This window comes from Sus scrofa, chromosome 7 (genome assembly GCF_054392235.1).
Source record: "Sus scrofa isolate SSC_HxYL_T2T_F1_AM1 chromosome 7, Sscrofa_HxYL_maternal_Yorkshire_Landrace_v2.0, whole genome shotgun sequence".
Taxonomy (NCBI): Eukaryota; Metazoa; Chordata; class Mammalia; order Artiodactyla; family Suidae; genus Sus; species Sus scrofa.
This window is the reverse complement of record NC_139389.1, coordinates 96,804,870-96,828,419: the sequence shown is the minus strand read 5'-3', so window position 1 is coordinate 96,828,419 and position 23,550 is coordinate 96,804,870. Positions and strand designations below refer to the sequence as shown.

The 23,550-nt window shown below is 47.0% G+C and overlaps 1 protein-coding gene and 1 long non-coding RNA gene across 11 annotated transcripts in view; one reads left to right on the top strand and one right to left on the bottom strand.

The window, feature by feature from the left end:
• Positions 1-23,550, top strand: part of LOC106504493 (uncharacterized) — a 759,489-nt gene that overhangs the window by 86,730 nt on the left and 649,209 nt on the right. The window lies entirely within an intron of this gene.
• The window catches only part of LOC106504492 (uncharacterized), a 31,065-nt gene continuing 24,854 nt past the window's right edge, over positions 17,340-23,550 (bottom strand). For 2 of the 3 annotated variants that reach the window (XR_014809324.1, XR_002345975.2), the window contains exons 2-3: positions 22,424-22,533; positions 17,695-18,084 (exon numbers count right to left, since the gene is read on the bottom strand). This is a non-coding gene — a long non-coding RNA (uncharacterized LOC106504492). Of the gene's footprint in view, positions 18,085-22,423; positions 22,534-23,550 lie in introns of all 3 variants that reach the window. The other variant, XR_002345974.2, reaches the window with a different exon arrangement.

Below are 23,550 nucleotides of genomic sequence, written 5' to 3'. Positions count from 1 at the left end.
CAGGAGATCCTTTCCAGTGAAGGCCAGTTTTATTTCTTTGTGACTCCTGCTGTTACCCCAGTGAAGAGGGGTCAAGTTAAACAAATCACTAGTCTTGATCTAGGTCTTTCTCCCAAATAATCCTGAGGATCATATGATCTTGGGCTTATAAATGTCTGGTCAGCTGACAGTATAACTTGAGTCTCCTTACAGTAGAGGTAGTCAGTGAGGCACTGCATTAAATTCCTGAGCACTGTAAGTGTGTGTGTATGTGCATGTGTGTGTGTGTGAGTGTGTGCGAATGAGCACACCTCTGGGTATATGTGGTAAACCATAAAAGAAATGGCCTCCAATGCTCCCCATCCTGGCCTGTCACCTATTTGTAACATGACTTTGCTCGCCCTCCTATCAAGGCGAGAAGTCTATTCTTCCGCGTCTTCAATCCAGCCTTGGCCATGCGACATTAGCAAATGTAATGCAGGTGATGTAGCTTATAAAACTTCTTTTTAAAACTGAACTGTAATTGACTTACAATATTATATTGATTTCATTATAAAACTTCTATGTACTGAGGCTTGCCCTCCTATCGGAGAAGCCTGGATCAGAGCCACAAGCCAGCCTGCTGGGTGTTGAGTTTCTTTCTGTCACCCTTGCTGATATTGTACCAGCATTAGACTCAGAAGTCCAGGCCATCCTAGACCACCCTAGCCAGCCCTGCCCAGAAAAACCACCCAGTTTACACACAGAATCATGAGAAACAATACATACTGTTTTAGTCACCAAGTTGGGTTTCTGGGGTAGCTTATTACACAGCAAAAGCTAAGTGATACATGCATATCTCATTACTTTTTTCTTGCCTTGTATTGTATATTATTTCTGGGAGGCAGTATTGTATTGAGTAGTAGGAGCTATGTCTATGGGTCCTGGGTTTCAAATTTGGCTTACACACTTCTTAGCTGTGAGATTTATCTCTGTGCCCCATTTTTTTCATGTGTCAGATAAGAAAATAAGAGTCCTGACTTCACAGAGTTGCTTCGAGGATTAAGGGCTGCCAGTTCTCCATTATGTGTCTGTCTTGTGGTCGACATGAAATGATGGTCTTTATCATTGGGGCTTTAGTAGATGTCAGTACTGGCATTTGTTTTTACTTCTCAGTGGACACTCATGATTGCAAGATTTTTTTTTTTTAAATGGCTGCACTTAAGGCATATGGAGGTTCCCTGGGGCAGAGATTGAATTTGAGCTGCAGCTGTGACCTATGGCAACACTGGATCCTTTAACCCACTGTGCAGGGGCAGAGATCAAATCTGTGCCTCCACAGTGACTCAAACCGCTGCAGTTGGATTCTTAACCCATTGCACCACAGTGCAAATTCCCGTGGGATTTTTTTTGAGAGTCAGGGTTGTGTCTGACTTAGACATTTGGGGGAAATAGGGTTTAATCAGGGAAATGAACTTCGGAGGCAGCTTACAAAGGGTAAAAAGCCATAAAAGAGAAAGGAAGGTCTCATCAGTAGTACCAATAGAAATGTTTTCTCCTCCAGCTATCCAGGAGCTACAGGATAATCTCAGTCAAACCTCTGCTCTGCGTAAGGAGGGGACAAGGCCCAGCAGGTTAAGCATCTTTAGGAGGCTGGCTCCTAGCATCCCTACCCCCAGCCTGACACATGCTGTCACCTTCTTGCTGGGCCAGCAGCCCCGCAGCAGTGCTCAGGGAGAGTGAATTGCAGCTTGTTCCTTTTAAATCAATAAAATTATAAACCTCATTAGACCATGAGGAATTATGCCAGGACCTGCAAGCAAGGCTCTGCCTTGGGTTGGGACCTGTCAATCAAATATTTCCATTCTCCACAGTTGCCTTCCAAGGTGACTCTTGGAGGTAGCTTCTGATGGACCAAGGCCAATTTCAATTCATTCATTCTGCCCAATCTGACCAGGTATGTGGCTTGCTTGGGGCTCCTGACCTTGGTACCCCCCACCCCCGTACCCCCCCACTTTTTTTTTTTGGTCTTTTAAGGGCTGCACCCATGGCACATGGAACATCTCAGCCTAGGGGTCAAATCAGAGCTGCAGCAGCTAGCTTACACCACAGCCACAGCCGTGTGGAATCTGGGCTGTGTATGTGAACTCCACCACAGCTGAGCACAACACTGGGTCCTTTAACTCACTGAGCGAGGCCAGGGATTGAACCTAAGTCCTCATGGATCCTAGTTGGGTTCGTTACCGCTGAGCCATGACAGGAATCTCCCCTCCTCCATTTGGGTCACTGCTTTTATCTCTGTGTGGACATGGAGGTCTGCTCCCCTGCCTGCCTTCCCTCTGCCTGCAGTCTGTCTGTCTGCTGAGTAAGGAATACAGTTCCCCAGCAACCCCTCTTTGCTGGGTCCCTCTGCCACCCAATTGCTTCACTGGGGCTCTGGCTCTTCCCTACTGGCCATCTTCTCTAGGATTCAGCTCCGTTTTACTGCAAGTGCCTCCCCAGGCCCGCACCCCAGTGTCCAGTGGCTGATGCCTGCTGTGGGTGAGGGGAGTTCAGCCTAACGGCAAACCTGACCCCACTGATGTGCACCAGCTGGGGTGCCAGCGACTGGTAGCCCCTTTTGTGCTGCTACTGGAGTTCCTTTGGGTTGGCCACATCCCCTGACGGGGTCTTGTCTGCAGGTTTTTAATCATCAGCCCTTTCCCATCATTAGGGAGGACATTAAATCAGGCTGGCTGATTGCCAAGGAGATGCTGGCCCTTCCAGATTGGGGCAGGGAGAGGGCCATTCTCTTTTCAAGTTGTCAATCTTGTCTTTTTCTTGGGGCACAGGCCCAACTCTGAAAACGAGGACAAAACACAAACAGACAAAAACAACCAACACGTTGAGCTGACCAATGAAGCCCAGAAGACTGGAGGGAGAGAGAAAGAGGGCTGGGCTCATCAATGGCTCTTTTGTCTGCTGGGGGCTTTTAACACTCTAGCTTGGAACAAATAAAGAGTTTGCTTTCTAAGCATCAAACTCTAAATGGGCTCAAAAATTATAGAGGAATTTCTCTGGCCGTAATTAAGCTGTCCCCAGATTCAACAGGCTTTAGGGCCTGAAGAATTTCAAGCTGACGTGTCAGACAAATCCTGGGCTTGAGCCAAAGCAGAGGGCACTGGCAGTTCACCAGGACCCGTCCTTGAGAGCAGGTGGGCGCTGCACTTGCTCTGGCCGCCTGGGGCCGGTTTGGCTGAGCCTGAGTTCAGGACACATGTGCATGCGCCATGGTCTCCCCTGTTAGCTGGCCTCCCCTGTTAGCTGGCCTCCCATCCCCCGTTGTGATGGTCAGCTGGTCTGCAAATCTAGGCCTTTGCCCTGGTTTCTGCTTTTTCTGTGGTTTGGTAAGAGTGCTGATAAGTGCCTGGATCTTATTTGTCCCATATTTGAGGGCTGGAACCTTGTCCTCGATCCCAGATGTCTGATGGCTGAGCTTCCTCTTCAAGTTAGGTGGGCTTTCTAGACTGCACCCCCCATATCTACTCCGTGGTCCAGTTCCGAATCTTGAGTCTATTTGAACCCCACAGGCGTGTTTTCAATCCTGGTTGCTTAGGAGAGTTAGATGGGGGAATTTTTCAAAAATACAGGCACCTGGAGTTCCCTTATGGCTCAGCAGGTTAAGGATCTGGCGTTGTCACTTCTGTGGCTCTGGCTATAGCTGTGGTGCAGGTTGGATCACAGGCTCGGCAAACAAACAAACAACAACAAGAACAAAAAACAAAATCTCTCTGGGTATGGGTGCTAGACTTCTGTATATTTTGAAAGATATGCTGCCATGTTTGAGATTCATCACCTTAGATCCATATTAAATGGTGTATCTCTTCGAAGGCCACTCAGGTAAAGTTTTTAAAATTAGGGGAAGGCTTTGAAAAATGTTAAAATAAAAATAGAGATGGCTTTTGATTCCTGTGGGATCATGTGCTCGGCAGTCGTTGCCTTGTTTGTGCCCCACCAAGCTCTAAAGAGAACAGAGGTGAATGGAATAGATGCCGTTATAGCTCCTGTGTTTTCCATCTGGTGGTGGAGACCTAGGTAAGAAAAATTACCCAAATATATAGTTAAAGGCTGTGATAAGTGGCAAAGGTGAATGATATAAGGTGCTAAGGGAATAGTCCCCCTCTGGGGGTTGGGCAATTGTGGAACAGAGTCAGGGGTCATGGTCAAAAAAAGATTCCCCCCGGGGGAAAGCAAGTGTATGGGAATCAGAGAGAGGAATGGGAGTTCTGGGGAGGAGAAAGGAGACAATGAGAATTCGGTCTGCAAACCCTTCTCTGAAGGTCTGATGGGAGGTCCAGGGAGCAGGAGTCAGCAGAGGCTGGAGAGGAAGCTGGGGCAAAGCTTGCCAGGCCCTGCCGGACCCCATCTTGAGCTACTGGAAGTTTTTAAGGAGTGATGTGATCAGATGGGCTGTCCTTTAAGTTGACTCTGGCTGAGGTAGGGGAATCGGGTGGGCAGGGGCAGGAGGAGATGCCGAGGATCCTGCTTAAGGCAATTGAAACCTTCCAGGCCAGAAGGCGGAGTTCTAGATCAGGGAGGGAGGAAGAACTTGAAAGCTCCCTAGGGGCTCTGATAGACTCATGATTCAGAACTGGACCAGGGAGTGGAAGCGGTGTCAGTAAGGCCTCCCTGGGTGCTGAATCCCAGGGAGGCCCCAGGTGGAGAGAGGGGGCCGGGGGCTGGGTTGCAGGGCTGAGGTGGCAAAGTGTGTGTGAGTGTGGGTGTCTGTGTCTGAGGTGTGTGCGTGTTAATTATGAGTCTCTTTAATGAAAGTGAGAAAAGTAGAATTTTGTCTGTGATTAGTCTATTAAATATTAACAACTGAGCATATTAGAGAGGAATGAGAAGGAGACATTTTTCTAGTCTCCTATCTCTTGTAGCTTTTAGAGTTGACCGAGCTTTTCCCTGCATTGTCCCATTTTGTCTCTTACACACCCTGGAGGCAAGTATGGTTGTCACAGTTTTCAGAGGAAAACAGACTTGGAGAAGTGAAGGGGCTTCTCCAAGACGGCAGACAAAACCAGGATCTGGGTGAGCATCAGAGCCCTCCTTCTCCAGCATCTGCTGAGGGCCCAGCACGTGTGGGGCACATTTCCATGTGCGGGGATCAGCTGAGCTGACCCTGGGGTGAGGGTAGGATGAATGCCATGCTCTCTCCTCCCTGCACCTGCAGGTGCTCGTCTTACTGTGGTGGGACAGAGCCAACAGAGTTGAGTCAAAACAGGCAGAGCAGTCCCATGGCTGCCCCCAGGTGTGTGTGTGTGTGAGTGTGTTCTGTTGGCTGCCAACCTGCCCTACAGGTCTGATGGCTCCAGCTCTGGTCAGTGGGGGCTCGGCTGCCCATTCCCATGCTAAAGGGAATTATCTCCTCTCCTCTCTGGAGGGCACTGCCTAGAGACATTTGTCTCTCCTCTACTGCGCATGAACTGAAAGGAGGGTACAGGTGCCTCTGAAACCTGGGGCCTCTGCCTTTGAGCTCAAGGACCCCCACTTTCCTTAGCTGACTTGGGCAACTGGCTCCTGGGTTAATGTCCTTGGCCTTGGCCCTGTCCTCCTCTAGTCTAACTCATTCCCTGCTGTCAGGACACAACCCCCTGGCCCGGAAGGCTGGGCAGAGTCCAGAAATGAGTAGACTTTGCTGATGCTTTGGTTGATTGTCTACATTCACTGCCATGAAGGGTCCAGAAGAGACACCACCATTGAGTCTTCCAGTGCTGAGAACAAGTAAGTCAGAAACGTGCTGCCCAGCGGCCCCCTGGCCAGTCCCTCTCCAAGGGACCCAAGATCTTGGCAAGTTGGGGCTGCTTTTGGTCTGTGGCAGTGATAGTGTCAGGTTCCCTAGTACCTTAAATGTCCCCTCCCAGCAAGGGCCTTCTCCCTCGTCTTTTGTCCCATGGCCTGAGGACTTCACTCCCTGCCCATCCTTCTGTCCCAATCCCAGAAATGTTCTTGGAGATTGTAGAAGGGGTCTTTTGGTGCCTCTTTTCTAGGTTTCTGGTGGGCTGCACCCCACAGGCCTACAACGTCTGTACTTGCCCAGCTTCAAGACCACAGAAAGATCCTGGAGCCAGCAACAGAGACATCAATGGTTTGAATAGATAGGGGAGTTTTACACATCTGTAGCAATGTCCCCATTGTGTGCAAAGGAGGGCAAAGGCGGGTAGGACATGGTGGCCCTCTTAGCTTGGTGTGGGGGGAGGTTACCACTTATGGTGGGAGATGACGTCAGTTAGGCTCATCGGTTGCTAGGGAAACAGCAGAGGGGCACGCCCCTTTGATGAGCAATCACAGTGGAGAGTTTCGCTCTAAGTGAGAAAAATCCCTAGCTGGGGCCTGGGGTAATTATGCAGAAAGGTTAGTCATGTGGGTGGTAAGTAGGTGAAGCAGGTGCTAAATAGAGGGCAAGAGAACAGCCATCTCGAGTGGCCTGACCATAGAGCTTCACATTTTAGTCTTTGTATTTTAATTAATTTTTATTATTTATTTTTGATTTTTAAAAAAGTAATTGAAGTATAGTTGACATACCATGTTTTAGTTTTTATTCCAGGCAGTTTGCTCACTCAATAATTAGACACATCAGAAGCTGGGATGGTTATAAAATCTGACCTTGCAAGAATGTCTTCCCCAGGCCAGGGCAGGGGTTAGAAGTCTTTGAATGCAAGTGTGGGAATGATGACATGAGGTCTTCAACCTGTGACATTTTTTAGAGTGGGAAATAGAGGCACAGAAAGGGGAAGCAGGGGACCCAAGACCCCACAGCCAGTATGTGCTGGAGGCCACTCTCCTCCCTCCCCCGCCTGCATGCCGAGGACCTATTTGTCACCTTGTCCTAGCAGCTCATCCCTTCTTGGTGAGCTATACATATACTCTAACCACTGTCATCATTGGTGATGACCATGCGATGTTGGCCACAGCCCAGCTCAGAGAGGATGGCCACCAGATCCCAGATGGATGGGTAAGAGCCAATGTTGTGAACATGTCCTGGGCAGGCTCCCTTCATTGTGCAGTAAATTCACCCCCTCCTTATGGCAAGACCCACAGGGGGGCTTTACAGACCAGGAGGCTCAGGCCCAGGACCCAGGATGTGGACCTCACAGTCTGGCTCTGACAAGATATTCTTCTCAGAGTCAGCACAGCTGGTGCTCCAGAACCCCGAGAACCTGGGGTCCCAGCACACCGTAAGAGGTCTGTCTCATTGGGAAAGGCTGATGGACAGGAAAAACTATGAGAGTCCCTGGCTCATTTTTCTGATGAGGTTATACCAAATGTAGGTGCATTGGGCTCTGAGCAAAATAATCCTTTCTGTCAGACAGGGGCTGCTCAGCTGATAGAGGAAACTACCGTCCCCCCTGGGTTTTCCCTGTTGTGGGGTTGTTCTTGTTAACCACCCCCCCGCCCAGTAATTTGGAAGAATGGTCGTAATGATGACAACCAAAGCCAGGGAGAGTCCTAGGAGGCAAACTATAGTTATCTACATTAGTCTCTGAGAAGGACTCGAATTTTGCAACCTGATGTTCTCTGCCACGGAAAGTCCTGTAGCTAACATCTCTTTTTGCTAAAGATGTGGCTTGCAGCAGAGCGCCTCATGGCCAATTTCTGTTAATTCCTAAAACTGTACTCTTTGGCAAAACCTCAGGGAGTTCATTGTAGCTCAGGATAGTGACGTTTGGAGGACTTCTAGAAACTTCTGAGAGTTCCCATGTTTGTGAAAGAAACGTTCAAGCTTTCTCCTAAATTACTTTCCCATGAGGAAGCAAATAGTTCTTACACCTTAATCACTCCAACTTTCTTATGTGGCATGTGTGTGTGTATGTGTGTGTTTCTCACTCAGTGGCACATTTCTATAAAGTGATTTTTTAAAAAACAGGCTTTTGTGTTCCTTCATAAGAGTTCTACTGCCTTAGGACCAGAGGAGATTCATGATGCTGAGGGCAGCTGGGCAGTGTCCCCAGCTAAGTGCCTCCCTCCTGCTCCCTAGTCTCCCACAGGGCTTATTCCAAATCAGCACCTCAGCTAAATTACAAATACCAGCCAGATGCAAGGGTTGATTTGGGCTTTGTGGTCAAGCAGGCTTGTGTTTTAAATCTAGGCTTTGCCTTGTTGCTTGTATAGCCATATGTGAGTGACCTAAACACTGGGAGGCCTAGACAGTGAACTCCCTATAGCACAAAAGACTTGCCTGAACACCATGCTGAGAAACTTCAACCCTGCTTCCACCTGCATTAGGTCACTTCAAGGCGATCCCAGGTACTGAGTTCTTGCTCAAGAAATCACAATGGAGTTCCCGTCATGGCTCAGTGGTTAACGAATCCGACTAGGAACCATGAGGTTGTGGGTTCAATTCCTGGCCTTGCTCAGTGGGTTAAGATCCGGCATTGCTGTGAGCTGTGGTGTAGGTAGCAGACGCAGCTCAGATCCCATGTTGCTGTGGCTCTGGCATAGGCTGGTGGCTACAGTTCCGATTGGACCCCTAGCCTGGGAACCTCCATATGCTGAAGGAAGCGGCCCAAGAAAAGACAAAAAAAAAAAAGAAAAAAGAAAAGAAATCACAATGTTGTCAGATTGCAAAATGCACACTGTCCCAAACCATTTCCTATAATTCCTCATTCACCCCCTTCTGTAATCTCTCATTTATCCATAGCCCACATAATCCTTTTTTTCTTACTTCTTTTCTCTTTCCATAACCCCTTTTTGGGGTTCCCTATCTGTTCTCCTGTTAAAAACTTGGATTATCTTTGTTTTAGCTGGAGTCTCTCTCCTCTGTGACAGTAGTCTGTATAAAATCTGTCTTGCTACCTCTAACACATGTCCCGCACTGTTTTTCTTTAAGAAGACTCAGCTTTCTGACCCATGAAATGGAGATGTGAGAGTTCCTTCTTCCTCTGTGCACTACTCTACGACTATGACTAGAATGGTCTCCTAAAGTGGAAACCACATACTTGTTAAATGAGCAAATGTTGGTGGTGTATCAAATAGGAGAAAAACCAGCAGCTACTTGAAAGCAAAGCAACCATTGAAAGCATTTGCCTGCTAAGAAGGGGAACGAGGGACTATTAAAATGAACAGTGTAGGCAAGGCGGACTTGTGGAAGGGGAGTGGAGGGAACTGAGATGGACGTTGTCACTAATGTAGCAGAAAAGTGGTGGAAATGTTTGGGATTTGATTGGAAAGGGTCCTGTATAACAGAGCAAGCTGCTTGGATCTCTGAGACAGCAGGATAGTTGAACCCACAAGATGAGTTTTGTTTGCCAGGAGAGGATACTTGCTATGGAGTAGGGCCAGTTGAGATAATCGGACCAGGTATGGGAGCTGATAGGAAGAGTCTTAGGGGAAGTACAAACCAAAAGGCAGAAAAGAGATGAATCTGATTACCTCCAAATGAAGGAGCTCAGGTCATGTCACCACCTACAAAGTTAACAGACGACAGAATGGGAGAAGATGTACCTGGGCTATGCAAGAGATCCTTAAAGCAACAGGAAGAAAATAGCAACTCCTAACACATTGGGAGGAGGAATATGAACAGGCCAGAAGAAGAATCCCTCACCCCAGGTCATAAATACACAGAGATGCTTGAAATCACTAGAAATCAGTTAGATGAAAATTAAACAAGATAGCCCTCCATGTCTATTAGCTCTATATCTGTTGGGAAGCTGGATAATGCCAAGTGTGGTGGGGATGAGAGGTTCAAATGCCTGTGGCATTGCTATGGGGAAGTTAGGCTGCAGAAAAAGCAAAGTGAGCATGCCCATCCCTTGGGAGCCAGTTAGTAGCTTGGGGTCTGAACGAAGATATTCACTGCTATGTTATTTGTAGTGGTAGGGGGTCCATCAGCTAGAAGAGCAGGCTGGCAAAGCCTAAGGACGCACGTGAAGTTCAATGTCACATGTAGTAGAAACAGATCTGATGTACAACAGCAACATAGAGGACCTTAAGAACATAGTGAGAACTCTAGGAAGCAAAATGTCATGTTAACCCCATTTACATAAACTACAGATATAAACGTGCAAATATATACAGCTTTTAAGGAATACGTACAAAAAGCTATGTTAAATAGAAACAAACAGTTGTCTGGTGGCAGGAAGGAGGCGAGTGGGAACGGGGAATGGAGCTGAGAGGGAATACATAAATAGTAAGAGTGGAAACTGTCAAGGGGGGAGGTGATCACACTCCAGGGGCTGAGAAGTGAGAAGAATTCAGCACACCTGAGGTTAAAATAAACAAGCCGAGAAAGCCATCATTTTGAGGGAAAGGATTTCTTTTTGTTTGTGTATGTGTTTGAATGGGTCCTGGCAGGATTCCACGGAGGCTTAAATAATTAGGAATTTTAATAATAATCCCCTATAATGTTTATAGAGTTTGCAGAGATCTTGCCCTTAGGTGGACCCATTTGAGTGTTATGACAACTATATAAATAGAGTCGGACAGGGGAGATATTTTTAGCGGAGATGGAGCCTGGATGGGTAAAGTGACTTAGAGTCACACAGCTGGGAAGTGGCAACCCTGTGAGTCAGACCTGGGACCTCAGACCCCTGTCCCCTGTGCAGGGTGTCAGGTCCCCAGGGAGTATCATTGCACCAAATGGGAAATCTTTGCTTCTTTGAGAAAATAAGAATGGAAAATGTCATTTGGCTGGAAATTTTTTCACATGCACTTCTCTGTTTCCACTGCTTTGCTTTTCATTTAGATTAAAAAAATTTTTTTGCTTTGTTTTGTTTTGGTTGTTGTTGAGGGAGGAATTTTTTTCCTCCTCACTGGACATCCTAAAGCCATGGTTGTTAGCTTGCCAACGTGCTGTAGTAGGTTCAACAGAACCACTAGGAGGTGTTTTTCATTTGGAAGTATCTTTACTATTATTATTTTTTTAATTTAAAAAATAATTTATACAGCAGTGAAAATCTCCTTTACCCTCCCATCCAGAGACTGATTACCACTGTTAGGAGTTTAGCTTAAATTTCCCCAGGTCTTTTTCCTCTAAAAAATCGCACGTTGAATTTCCTTCTGCAGGGATGAAAAGAAGTAAAATCCGTGACTGGGGGAGGGTCTTGGTGACGGTAACTCTGAGGAGTTGGGTTGAGTTTAGGCATGTTGGGGCGTATGCCTCCTGAGGCTGGAGATTCAGAAACTGTTGACTTTTTGCCTTTGCAAAGGAACTTTACATTTTTAGCCGCAGCTGGGCTCTGTGCACCGGAAGTTGAATTCCCTGGAGGGGGAGGGCTCGCAATATCTTAGACACATGCGAAGTCAGAACAGTTGGGAGATGGTGAGTTTGCCTGGAGAGAATTCCAGTCTTTGGACTTGTTACAAATTTAGCTCAGCTTCTAAGAAGTATTCCTGATAAAAAGAGATTCCTGGTTGTTGTAGCACTGGGTTCTCTCTGGAATTTCCCATGTGTGGTTAACTAGGCACAGTTGTCTCTAAGCAATGGGACAGCCGATTTGCTTACGATCTCTTCTGTTCAGACGGTTTGATGAGTGGTAACTTATGTGGTATCATGGACAGCTGTTGGTTTTGGATTTTTACCTGCCGGGCATATGCCTCTTATTGGTTCCTGTACTGGTAGCCATTTTTTTTTCCTTCTGGTTTATCACCTGCACTGGGTTGAACAGGCTCCGCCCACTTGGAAACTCAGAACATGACTTTATTTGGAAACAGTGTCTTTGCAGATGTAATAGTTAAGATGAGGTCATACTGGATCAGGGTGGGTCCTTGTCCAGTGACTCGTGTCATTATAAGGCCATGTGAAGACACGGAAAAGCAAATAGAAGAAAACAGAGGCTGAGAATGGAGTGCTAGAGTGAAAACCAGCTCCTCTGCTAAGTTTATGATTAACCTTTCTATCCAAAACTTTATTCCCTTTCTTGTCTTGCACCTGCCCCCCTCAAGATTGAGGAAAATCAAAGAGAAGGGGGACTGAAACTGAGCAGGAGGAGTTCTTGTCCCGTTGCAGCAGAAATAAATCCCACTAGGAACCATGAGATTGCGGGTTCATTCCCTGGCTTCACTCAGTGGGTTAAGGATCCGGCCTTGCCGTGAGCTGTGGTGTAGGTTGCAGATGCAGCTCGGATCTGGCGTCGCTGTGGCTGTGGCATAGGCAGGCAGCTGTAGTTCCTATTCGACTCCTAGCCTGGGAACCTCCATATGCCAAGGGTGTGGCCCTAAAAAACAAATAAACAAAGAAAAAGCAAAAAAACAAAACAAAACAAAACAAACAAAAAAACCCATACAATCAAAACTGAGCTGGAAACTGCAGAGCCCCCTCGGATACAAGAGCCCCCATTTCTTGTTTGTAGAAAAAGGCTTTAGTTTCCTAGTTCTTCCTTGAGTTCCAAAGAGCAGGTGTGGGCAGTTACTCAGTAGGGAAGTGAGGGAATGCAGAGAAAAATGAAAAGCAGTTAACAGTGAAAAGTAATGATGCTAGTTCAGTGTTAAAACAGAGTCCCAGTTTCTTCTCAAGGGAAATCATAACAATCTGATTGATAGCTCTGAGTTATTCTTCAGGGTCTAAGGACCACCCCCATCCTCACCACCCCCACAAGTGGAGGATGGTGACTACTGAGCAGAAGCACGCAGACCCAGACTGGTTTGAATCAGAAGGTTGATCACTGAGATTCCTGGACATGACTGTGTACCTCACCACCAACCAATCAGAAGAGAGTCATGCATCCTGCAGCCCTAACCCCCAAATGTTGCCTTTAAAAATGTTGCCCTGAAAACCATCGGGGAGTTGGGGGCTTTTGAGCGTGAACGGCCCTTACTCCTTGTTTGGCACCTGCAATCGATGCTGTATTTTCTTCACCGTAACTTGGTGTCAGTAAATTGGCTTTTGCCGCCCTTGGAGCCTCCAGAAGGAACCAAACCTGCTGATAGCTTGATTTTGGTCTTCTGGCCTCCAGAAGTGTGAGAGTGTAAAGTTCTGTTGTCTAAGCCACCCAGTATGTGGTACTTTGTTGTGACAGAAATAGGAAACGAATATATCACTCTTCCATGCCATCAAAGTGATTGGGTGGCCTGCCTCCAGAGTGACATGTCACACAGGACTGAGCATGTTACAGCAGTTTACTCGGAAAGGCGTATCACTCAATCTGCCAGTAAGAATCGGCTCTGGGGCTTTTTCTGGATTGTTCAAGAAAGAGAATCTCATTTTCTGCCATGACTGTCAACCTGGAGCTGCTGGAGTTAATTTTTGTCACCACATGCCAAAAGGCAGCCCAAGAACGAAGTAAGTGCTGAGGAAAGCAGAACAAAGAGGTAGAGAGAGATGAGTTCCTGACAATATCTCTTGGGTACCTAGATCCAGCTATTCCTGAGCTCCACTAGACTTTTCAGTTAAAAGAGTCATAATACCCTTTTAAGCCAGTTGGAGCTGGAGTTAATGTCACTTGTAACCAAAGGATCCTGACTAATAACAGTGACTTAGAGGGAAAGTATTCATCCTCATGGTCATTGAATAATTTTCCCCAGGGACCCTTAGTGGACTCTGTTGGCTTACAGCTGCATTTTCTCTGGGAAGATAGGAAAGTGAAAAACTAAAAACAGGAAAAAAAGAAACTAACATTCATAGAATATCTCCTCTGTAATATCCCCTGTGCTAGCATTTTAAAGATTTTTTTTTACTCCCTAACAACAAAGCCTTCCTAGATCCTGGTGCCCATAAGTTACAGAGGCATTCCTAAAACTCAGAGAGCCATTCGAGCCCATTTAATTCTAACACTCATGCTGTCACATGACCTCGTTGGAAGTAATAATGTCACTGGAACTCAAACCCTCCTCAGACACCTTTACTGGGTCTGCCTCTTGCTTTACAGAAGGCACAGCATGGCCTTGAGTTCCTCTCACTCGCTCACATACTTACACACTTGGGAGCTTAATGACCTCTTACCCTGTGCAGGAGGTGCTATTATGATTCCATCTTGCAGACAAGGAAACAGAGGCTCCCACAGTTAAATACCTTTCTCAATGCCATGCAATCAGGAATGGCCTGGGAAGTATTCAAAACCAGTTGTGCTGAAATTATCACAAAATCAACTCTGCTTCAATAAAACTTTAAAAAATGAAAAAAAAACCCAAACAAATAAACAACAAAACAAAGCAAAAAACTGGTTGAGCTGAGTCCCTGCTATTCAAGTTGTGGTCCAAGGACCAGCAGCTAAAGAATCGCCTGGGAGCTTGTTAGAAATGCAGAAGCTCAGCATTGCCCGGAAGTGCAGAACCAGGCTCTGCATTAGAAATGAGACCCTCTCCCACTTGTGCCCCCACTCCCCTCACCCTGGTAAAAACCATTCTAATTCAGAGTACAGAACTCTCCAGAGTAGCCCTGCAGGTGGGGACACTCACAGGCTGTATGCCCAGCCAGGCCAAGCTCCCTATGCCAGCTGACCATAGCATTATGGATGGAAAAGGAAAAAAATCTCCTCCGTGGGTCCGAGGTTCGCATAGCCCCTGCAGGGCAATGGAGAGCCCTTGGTCCGTCTCCTTGGGGCTTCAGCTGCTGAGCGGGCTGCACTGAAGGCCCACAGAGCACCCCTTAACCTGCTGCTGTAGGGTTCATCCCACCCCTTGGGCCTGTGTCCTCGCCACCTGGGCCCAGCTGGAGGGCCAGCTGCTTTCTCTAGCAGGGATTATGCCCGGATATTCCCACAGAGGCTCCACGGATTCTTTGCTAAGCTTCTCTGGGAACAAAGGACTTGTAGAAGGTCCATGGTCCTTTTTGGAAGGAGGGATAAAAGTGAGTGCCACATCTGTCCCAAGAAACGTGGGAAAGCTCTTTTGCCAGGGGAGCTGGGGGAGATAGGCTGTTACGGGCTGCCTTGCCTATGCCACAGCTGGTGTGCTTTCCATGACCGTGGGGTCAGGAGCTGCTGATGTTCCCTGAAGTCTGCTCTGCCTGGGGCTCTGTCCTTCACATCCTCACCAGGGCACCATGGCCACCCGAAGAGGCATAGGTGCTGGTATTGTCAACGCCAGGACAGTTTGGGGCACCTAGGTTAGAATACCGAAATGACTGTCACATGGCCCAAGATTCACAGCCCAGGTCTCAGGCCCCAGGCTCCTGCTTCTACTCAGAGACACTCTCTGATGATCTAGAGCAGTGTAAGGAGAACAGGGTAGCTCCCTGGATACTGACATTTGATATTGACAATATTGATATTGATTTGATGGGAAGGATCAAATCATTTTTTTTTTGGTGCCTATTTAAAAAATTTTTATTATAGTTGATTTACAATGTTCTGTCAATTTCTGCTGTACAGCAAAGTAACCCAGTTATTTATATATATATTATATATATATATACATACACATATATATATACATTCTTTTTTTCACATTATCCTCCATGAGGTTCCATCACAAGAGATCAGATAAAGTTCTTGGGATCTCATTGCTTATTCACTCCAAATGCAATAGTTTGCATCTACTAACCCCAAACTCCCAAACCCTCCCACTCCTTCCCCCTCCCTCTTGGCAACCACAAGTCTGTTCTCCATGTCCATGAGTTTGTTTCCTTTCTGTAGATAGGTTCACTTGTGCCATGTATTAGACAAATTATTTTATTAATGATTTCTGTGATCCATTTCTAAGCTTCCAGGGGAAGCTGCTGCTGGTCCAGGGAACTGCAGGTCAGGGCAGAGCTATGAAAAGTCACTGACCTCTTTGGGCTTTTGTTTCCTTGCTTGTTAAATGGGGGTGACAGTCGCATCTGCAGGAAGTATCATGTCACAGACCTCATAAATTAGCACTGGTGCTTTCTTGTCCTAAGGCTGGAGTTCTCAGCCCTGGCTGCACATTGGGGCAATCTGATCTGGGGAATTCTGATCTCAGTGGGGTTCCCCCCCCTCCTGAGACATTCTGATGTAACTGTTCAAGGTATGTTCTGGGCATAGGGATGGTTGATGTTCCACAGGGATTTCTATGTGTGAGTGAGAACCAGGGTCCTGAGGCAGCTCTGGTGGAAGAAATGGTAAAAATTTTGACCATTTTTGGAGCATCTGAGATACTTTACATGAATTTTCTTCTAAGCATGGTCCACAGACCTGTACTGCCTGAGAACTCTTTTGTTATTTGTTGGCATGAGAAATACAGACATCAGGAGCATTCAGGACCTTCTATGGCAGCTCTACTCTGCCAGACTGAAAATTCTGAGGACTTAGACCAGACTTAAAATCGGAAATCTTAAGTGACCCTTAAGCATATTCCTGTTTGAAAAGTGCTGTTTGAAGGAATCTTTCTAGGAATTAGTTCAAACATTGAGGTCCATTATACAGAATCACATTTAAAGATTTCTAGGAACGAAAGAACTTGCAAGTGTCTTACCTTAGTGTAAGGCTGGCAAACTCCTATTTATCCTTCAAAACCTTGTTCACTATTTCCCTCTTGGTTATACCTTTCTTGAACTTCAGATAAGTACTTTCTCCTCTTTACTACTTCATCAAATGCATTTATCTCATCATCTCACAAACATCTGCTTTTAGATCAGTCTCATCCGTTGGGCTGTGAATTCTCAAAGAATAAATGTCCTGGCTGGGAACAGGATGCTGATGGCAATAGTGAAGATGATAATGATGATATCAGCTCCCCTTCTGGGCCCTGATAACAGGGCTTGAGAACAGGGGTGCCTTGTGGCCATTCTGGAACTCCCAGCACCCAGTTCTCTGCCCAGTATAATTAGGTCCTCAGAAAAATTTGTTGAGCTGAAATGATAGGTAGAAAAAACACGTCTCCCTCTTCCTTGCTTTGCTCATGGCCATGTAGAGAAGTATAGAGAACATGTTAATATGCTCTGTTGTTGTTGTTGTTTTTTCCAGAAGCTCATTGTCCCTGCTTAGCTAAATACTTGTTCGCTTGCTGAGGGGGACATTCCTTTCCTGCAAGTGCTGGCTTCAAAGTATTTCCAGGGGAGCAACAACGCCCCTCACCTGCTTTGGCAGTTCAGGGACTTCTCATCACCCAGGTCTCATGTGGAAATTTACATGTGCCCTCTCTGCCAACCTTGCCATTGCAGAGACTCACTTGGTACTCTGGGCGGCTCACCCCAGCAGGAAGGCTATTTTGGGGTGAAATCAATTCTAATGTAGGAAAAAAAAAGCTTGTGGCAAGTGTACAAAATGGTTGGTGTTTCCTTCAACTCTCATGAATATGTTTTTACTTCATTTTTCTTTCTTGCTATGTTTTTTGTCCTCACTGGGAATTCTGTCATACAGCACACCCAGCGTTGACTCGAATCCCTGCCATATCTCCATATCTGCCTGTTTTGATACCACCTCATCCCTTGGGACTTTGGGACCAAAGAAGACCCTCTAAGAGTTGAAGCTGCGAAGGAGAAGCACTCTAGAATAACTGTCTCCTTGTCTTTTTTTTTTTTTTTTTGCTTTTTAGGGCCGCACTTGTGGCACATGGAGGTTCCCAGGCTAGGGGTCAAATCTGAGCTGCAGCTGCTGGCCTATGCCACAGCCACTGCAACGTGTGATCTGAGTCCCATCTGTGACCTACACCACAGCTCACGGCAACACCAGGTCCTTAACCCACTGAGCGAGTCCAGGGATCGAACCTGCATCCTCATAGACCCTTGTCAGTTTCAATAACTGCTAAGCCACAAAGAGCACTCCCTCCTTGTCATTTTTATGTACATGATTCATTTTTCATTCATTCTTAGAAGTTTTCCTTCAACAATTATTACTTAATTATTTGAATATTTATTAAACATATATTATGCCTACCTGAGGGGTCAGTTAGAAGGGATTCCACACAGAGTGGGATGCTGCAGTGGAAGCTTCAAACACGATTACAAGTTCACCAGGTAGAGGACTGGAAGGAAAAGTTCCTAGCAGAGAGAACAGCTATGCAAAAACTCAGAGGCATGAAACTGCGTGGTTGTTGTATCGGATTTTGATTTAGCTGTCTAAAAGAGAAAACTAAAGTGGCTTAAATTAAATGAAGTCTCACATTTCTTTTATGAAGAAGTTTCAAAGCAGGCAATTCAGGACTGGTATGGAGGTGACTTCTCACTCAGCTTGGCCCATCCTTGGCCCATGACTTCTATCCTCAAGGTCACAAGATGGCTTCAGGAGCTCCAGCCAGGGTGCCCACATTCTAAGCAGCGATGTGGAAGAGAGGAAAGAGGCAAATGTTATTCCTTCCATCTCAATCAGCCTCCTTGAAAGAGACTTAGTCTTTGCCTGAATTCCGGGGAAGCAGGAAAATGTAGTCTTTTAGCTGAGCACACAGCAGCCCTGAATAAATCCCAACTCTGTTATTAAGGCAGAAGGGGAGAATGGATACTAGGTAGACAGCCGTGGTATGCTTGGAGGAATGTCAAGTTCTGGGTTCTTGGTACTGCCAGAGCCTAAGATGCCAGAGGGCATGTGGGAGGAGGAACATGGTGCTGACTTGCTAGGCAGCAGCAGGTGAGGATAAAGCAAGGCACTGAAGTGGGAAGAGAAAGTTCAGAAAAGTGGTAGCACTTGCACTGAGCTTTACATGGGATCCTGCCCAGCGGCGCCCATGGCGCTGGGGTCTCCTGGTGGCCTCCCTCTCTCATCCCTTCTCTCTCAGCCCCCTTTCCTCCTTACTTCTCCTCATCCCTGCCCCTCTCTCCACTTTGCTTTCTCTTCTTCTCATCCTGCCCCTCTCTTGCAGGGTCTGCAGGATTGGGGTAGGTCAGAAGGAGGACCGGTGAAGCCTTTCTAGTGAGAGGTGGGGAGGAGATGGTGGGAGAGGGAGTTTCCAGGGATGGAGAAAGACCAGCAGCCAGGGAAACTAGCAATCTCATTGGTTCTGGGTAGTGAAGGAACATAATTAATGCAGATTTAAGAAAAGTGAGTCTGTTGGGAATGGTGCTTTCTCCAAATTGCATTTTAATGATAGTCTCTTGGCTCAGAGAGAAGAAACTCATATAAAATCTGCTGTTGCATCTTCAGTGAGTGATACTGTGGAGCCCCTCCTCTCTAGTCTCTCATTGCCCCTGTATGAAATCCCAGAGGAGTCATTTCTTTTTATTTTATTTCTTTTTCTTTCTTTTTTTTTTGAAGTTTTAGTGAAGTATAGTTGGTTTTAAAATGTTGTGATAATTTCTGCTGTACAGCAAAGTGATTCAGTTATACATATACATATATCCATTCTTTCTCAGATATGTTTCCCATATAAGTTATCACAGAATATTGGGAGTCGTGTTCCCTGTGCTATACAGCATGTCCCCATTGGCCACTGAGGAGTCATTTCTTAATGTAGAACTGGGGAAAAATGAATTCCCCTGAGGAGTTCCTAACTTTCTTCTTCTCCATTAATGAAATTTACACAACACATCTGACTTCCTTTATTTCATGGCTTTTAGGAAACGTTGAAGCAAATGGCTGGAAGGAGTGTATTTCTTTTTTCTTTGGTTCTCATTTTCTATTTCTATTGGTATTTTATTGTATTTAGTTTTGGCCGCACCTGTGGCATGTGAAAGTTCCTGGGCCAGGGATCAAACCTGTGCCACAGCAGTGACAATGCAGGATCCTTAACCCGTTGAGCCATCAGGGAACTCCAACTGGTATTTTAATTGCTTTAGTGGACGTGTCTCTATCTGTGAAACATGGCAGGAAAAGAGTTACATTCATTAGGCTAGAGGAGACACATGTGTGGTGTCATTGAGCTGGTGGCGGCTAAGGAGTCTTGGCTGGATGACGACCCAGCAATGGTTGCGGTCCAGGTAGAAGGCAGCAGGATTGTGGTGGGAGGGAAGTTTGAGCGAATCTAGGAGAAGTTGCCAAGAGCCCACAGCATGACACCCAACCACGTCAGTTTCACAGGGGGATGGAGGCAGGTGACTGTGCATATCCAGACATGTGTGTCCATCAGCTGGGGAGGGAGTTTGCTAGATGAGTTTCATTCTAGATTTATTCCCGTTCTTGGTGTTAAACATCTAGAGCTGTCCTGAAGAGGCACCATGTTAGGAACTCAAGTGTCCAGAGGCTGCTCTATCCTTGTGGCAAGAGAAGCTACAACTAAAAAGGCTTTTTTTTTTTTTTTTTTTTTTTTGGCTTTTTAGGGCTGCACTGGTGGCATATGGAAGTTTCCAGGCTAGGGGTCTAATTATGAGCTACAGCTGCTGGCCTATACCACCGCCACAGCAATGCCAGCTCCGAGCTGCATCTGTGACCTACACCACAGCTCACAGCAACACTGGATCCTTAACCTGCTGAGCGAGGCCAGGGATTGAACTCACAACCTCATGGTTCCTAATTGGATTCGTTTCTGCTGCGCCACAATAGGAACTCCTAAAAAGGTTTTTACAAAGCATGTTCTACGCACTCACCCCATGGATTCTCCTTTAAAAAGCGTTCCCCCGTGAGCCAACTTTGGGGAACGCTGTATAGTCTGTTGCCTTCATGGGCATTCGCAGGATCTCAGTGATTACAGTCGAGGGACCCATGCAGGCTTGCAGTGAGGAGACCTGTTTATGAATCCCCTTCCCAAATCTATGTGATCAGCAAGTACTTTGTTTCCTACCTAGTGCTGACTAGCATTCCAGGCAAGACCACTTCAGGGCAATGCGGAACTAAGGTGGTTTCCAAGTCTTCCCAAATAAGCCCAGACCTTGAGAGGCCCCACGTGGGGTGGCAAGTCTGTGGCTTTCCTCACTCCTGACTAAACTAGGGGGCCTCTGGGGTTCTCAGCCGTGGGAGAGTGGGGCAGAGATCCACATGTGTGGAGGCCACATGGAACTGGTGCAGCTCTCAGGGGTGAGTCAGGAGCACCCACATTTGGGACCTGACCACCAGACATGAGTCATGGCCATATGGAAACCGTATTCACCTCCACCTTCCTTTGGTCCCTAATCCTTTGTAATGCCCCGGTTTCATGATGTAACTCCGGGGGAATTAAGCTTGGACAGCGAAATGAGGTAATTTATGTAGTTCAGCTTCAATTAAAGGCTTCCGCTAGCCTGACATCTGACCGTGTCAGTTTCACGGGGGGATGGCAGCTGGGCGTGTCCAACCATGTGTGTCTGCCAAGGGCAGAGGGTGTTTGCTAGACGGGCTCCATTCTGGGTTTTATTCCAGTCCTTGGTGTTGAACACCTAAGGGATCTTCCTGGAGACACGCTTTTTCAACATTTCCTGGCTCAGCTATTGACTCGGCACGAGTTGGGAGACTTTAAGACACCCTGAGCAAGCTTCAGGTTTTCTGACGTCTTTGAATCTCACAACTAGTCCTTTTTGCCTCTCCTGATGCTCTTCAAAAAGAAATTTCCTTTCATTGATTCAAATCTAATAAAAAAAAGAAATCTGTCTTGATGGACAGTGCCTGGTCGCTGTGTCACCTCGGTGGGGACATATTAACTTATTAAAAAGGTTTGGTGGGGGCAACGCTTCAACTCAAAAGTGACATAAATAGCAGGGATTTGGCCTGTATCATGCCCTTCCACTTCTGGGGCCACCAGGTACAAACATTTTCTTGTTTCTCTTCTTAGAGCTACAGTGTAAGAAGCTTCTGGAATAGTATCCTTGACCTGGGACATACCTGAGCCAGGCTTCGCTGCTTTCTCTGCCCAGCTGCTTCCCCTCCCTTACCCCTTTGCTCCCTCCTTCTTTTACCCATCTTGCATCCTGACCCCCTGTCCAGTTGGAGAGCCTGACAGCTCAGGCAGGGCAGGGCCAGAGCCACAGGGCTGAGGCCTGAGCTGGGGGAGGGTGCCAAGGGCTCTGCTTGTCCTCTGCTGCTTTGGAGGAGGGGGAGTGACAAAAGCAGCAACGACTTTTAGCTTCCAGTCAAAGTGTGGGGCCCCTGGGAGCAGGCTTGCTGTCCCTCCTGGCTGCCTGAGAACCAGGATGTGCCCGGTGCCTGGTGGAGCATTCAGACTGTTTTCTCCTTGATGGGGCTGCTGCACATTCCTGCCCTTCAGTGTTAGGCCTTGGGGCCCTTTTATTCCTTCTTCCACAGCTCATGTGGTCCGTGTCTGAGCTCTTTGGTGAGATATGGGAATAGCTAATGAGAATTGCTAACCTGTTTGGGGCCAGGTTGGGCCAGGCCCCTGGGGCGGGGTATCTCATTTGCATCACCTAGTCTTATCCTCACCTGGACCACCTGATCAGGAGCCATTATCATCTCCAGATTAAAGAGAGAGTATGGAGTTCCTGTTGTTGCTCAGCTGGTTAAGGACCCAACAGTCTCCATGAGGATTTGGATTCGATCCCTGGCCTTGCTCCATGGGTTAAGGATCTGGTGTTGGCACAAGCTGCAGCGTAGTTCACAGATGAGGTTCGGACCCGGCATTTCTACAGCTGTGGCGCAGGCTGGCAGCTGCAGCTCTGATTCGCCCCAGCCTGGGAAGTTTCATATGCTACACACACACACACACACACACAAAGAAATACAATACAATACAGTACAGTACAATACAATAAATACAATAAAATAGTTGAAACTTCAAGAGGATAGAATAATACCTTACTCAAGGTCTCCCAGCTAAGAAGTGGTGGAACGAGGACTCACTCAGAGAACCACATGTGGAACATCTGCTCTGGTCCAGCCATGGCACGAGCTTCGGGATGGAGACCTGAAGAGGACCAGGCACAGGGCTTCAGTGGGAGAAGATGACAAGCAGATCGAGGATGATGTAAAGCAGGATGAGGCTTTGGTTCAGGGCTAGGGTGGTGGGTCGGGGTGGATGGGTGGGTGGGGCATCTGGCTTAAGGATGGCTTTTAGAGGGGTGGCACCTGGCCTACGTCTGGAGGATGAGCAGGAGTGGGGATGGCAAAGGCGACCAGAGGGAACCACATATGCAAAGAAGGAAAAAAGGCAGAAAGTGACACAGCACATTCAAGGAAAGCACAGAGCCTGATGCAGAGAAAATGCTGAATGATCCCTGTGCTCGGAAAGAATGATGTCCAGTCAGGCCTCTTGGCGGAGCTCCATGAAGGCGGGATCCTTGAAGGGCATAAAGCAGAGAAAGGCATGTGCAGATGTAGAGTTTGGGAAGATCATTGGGTGGGGGTGACGAGGATGGGAGGGGTGGGAGGGGCTGGAAAGGCGGAACAACCCAATTTTCTTTCCATTCTGTTCAAGAGTCCTCTTCACTAAAGTTTTACAGGTAAAAGGAATTTGCTCTGAAGAAACCAGAGAGAAAAATCTAGAACACCAAAAGTAATTTTCCAATTTGGGAATGAAAATGTCAATAGACCAAAAAAAAAAAAAAAGAAAAAAAAATTAAGAAGAGGAAGAGGAGTTCCCGTCGTGGCTTAGCGGTTAACGGATCCGACTAGGAACCATGAGGTTGCGGGTTCAGTCCCTGCCCTTGCTCAGTGGGTTAATGATCCGATGTTGCCGTGAGCTGTGGTGTAGGTTGCAGACGCGGCTGGGATCCCGAGTTGCTGTGGCTCTGGCGTAGGCCGGTGGCTACAGCTCCGATTCGACCCCTAGCCTGGGAACCTCCATATGCCGCAGGAGCAGCCCAAGAAATAGCAAAAAGACAAAAAAAAAAAAAAAAAAAAAAAAGAGGAAGAGATAATATCTCACCCTTTGGGAATTCTCATTGTGATGCAGCAGAAATGAATCCAGCTAGTATCCACAAGG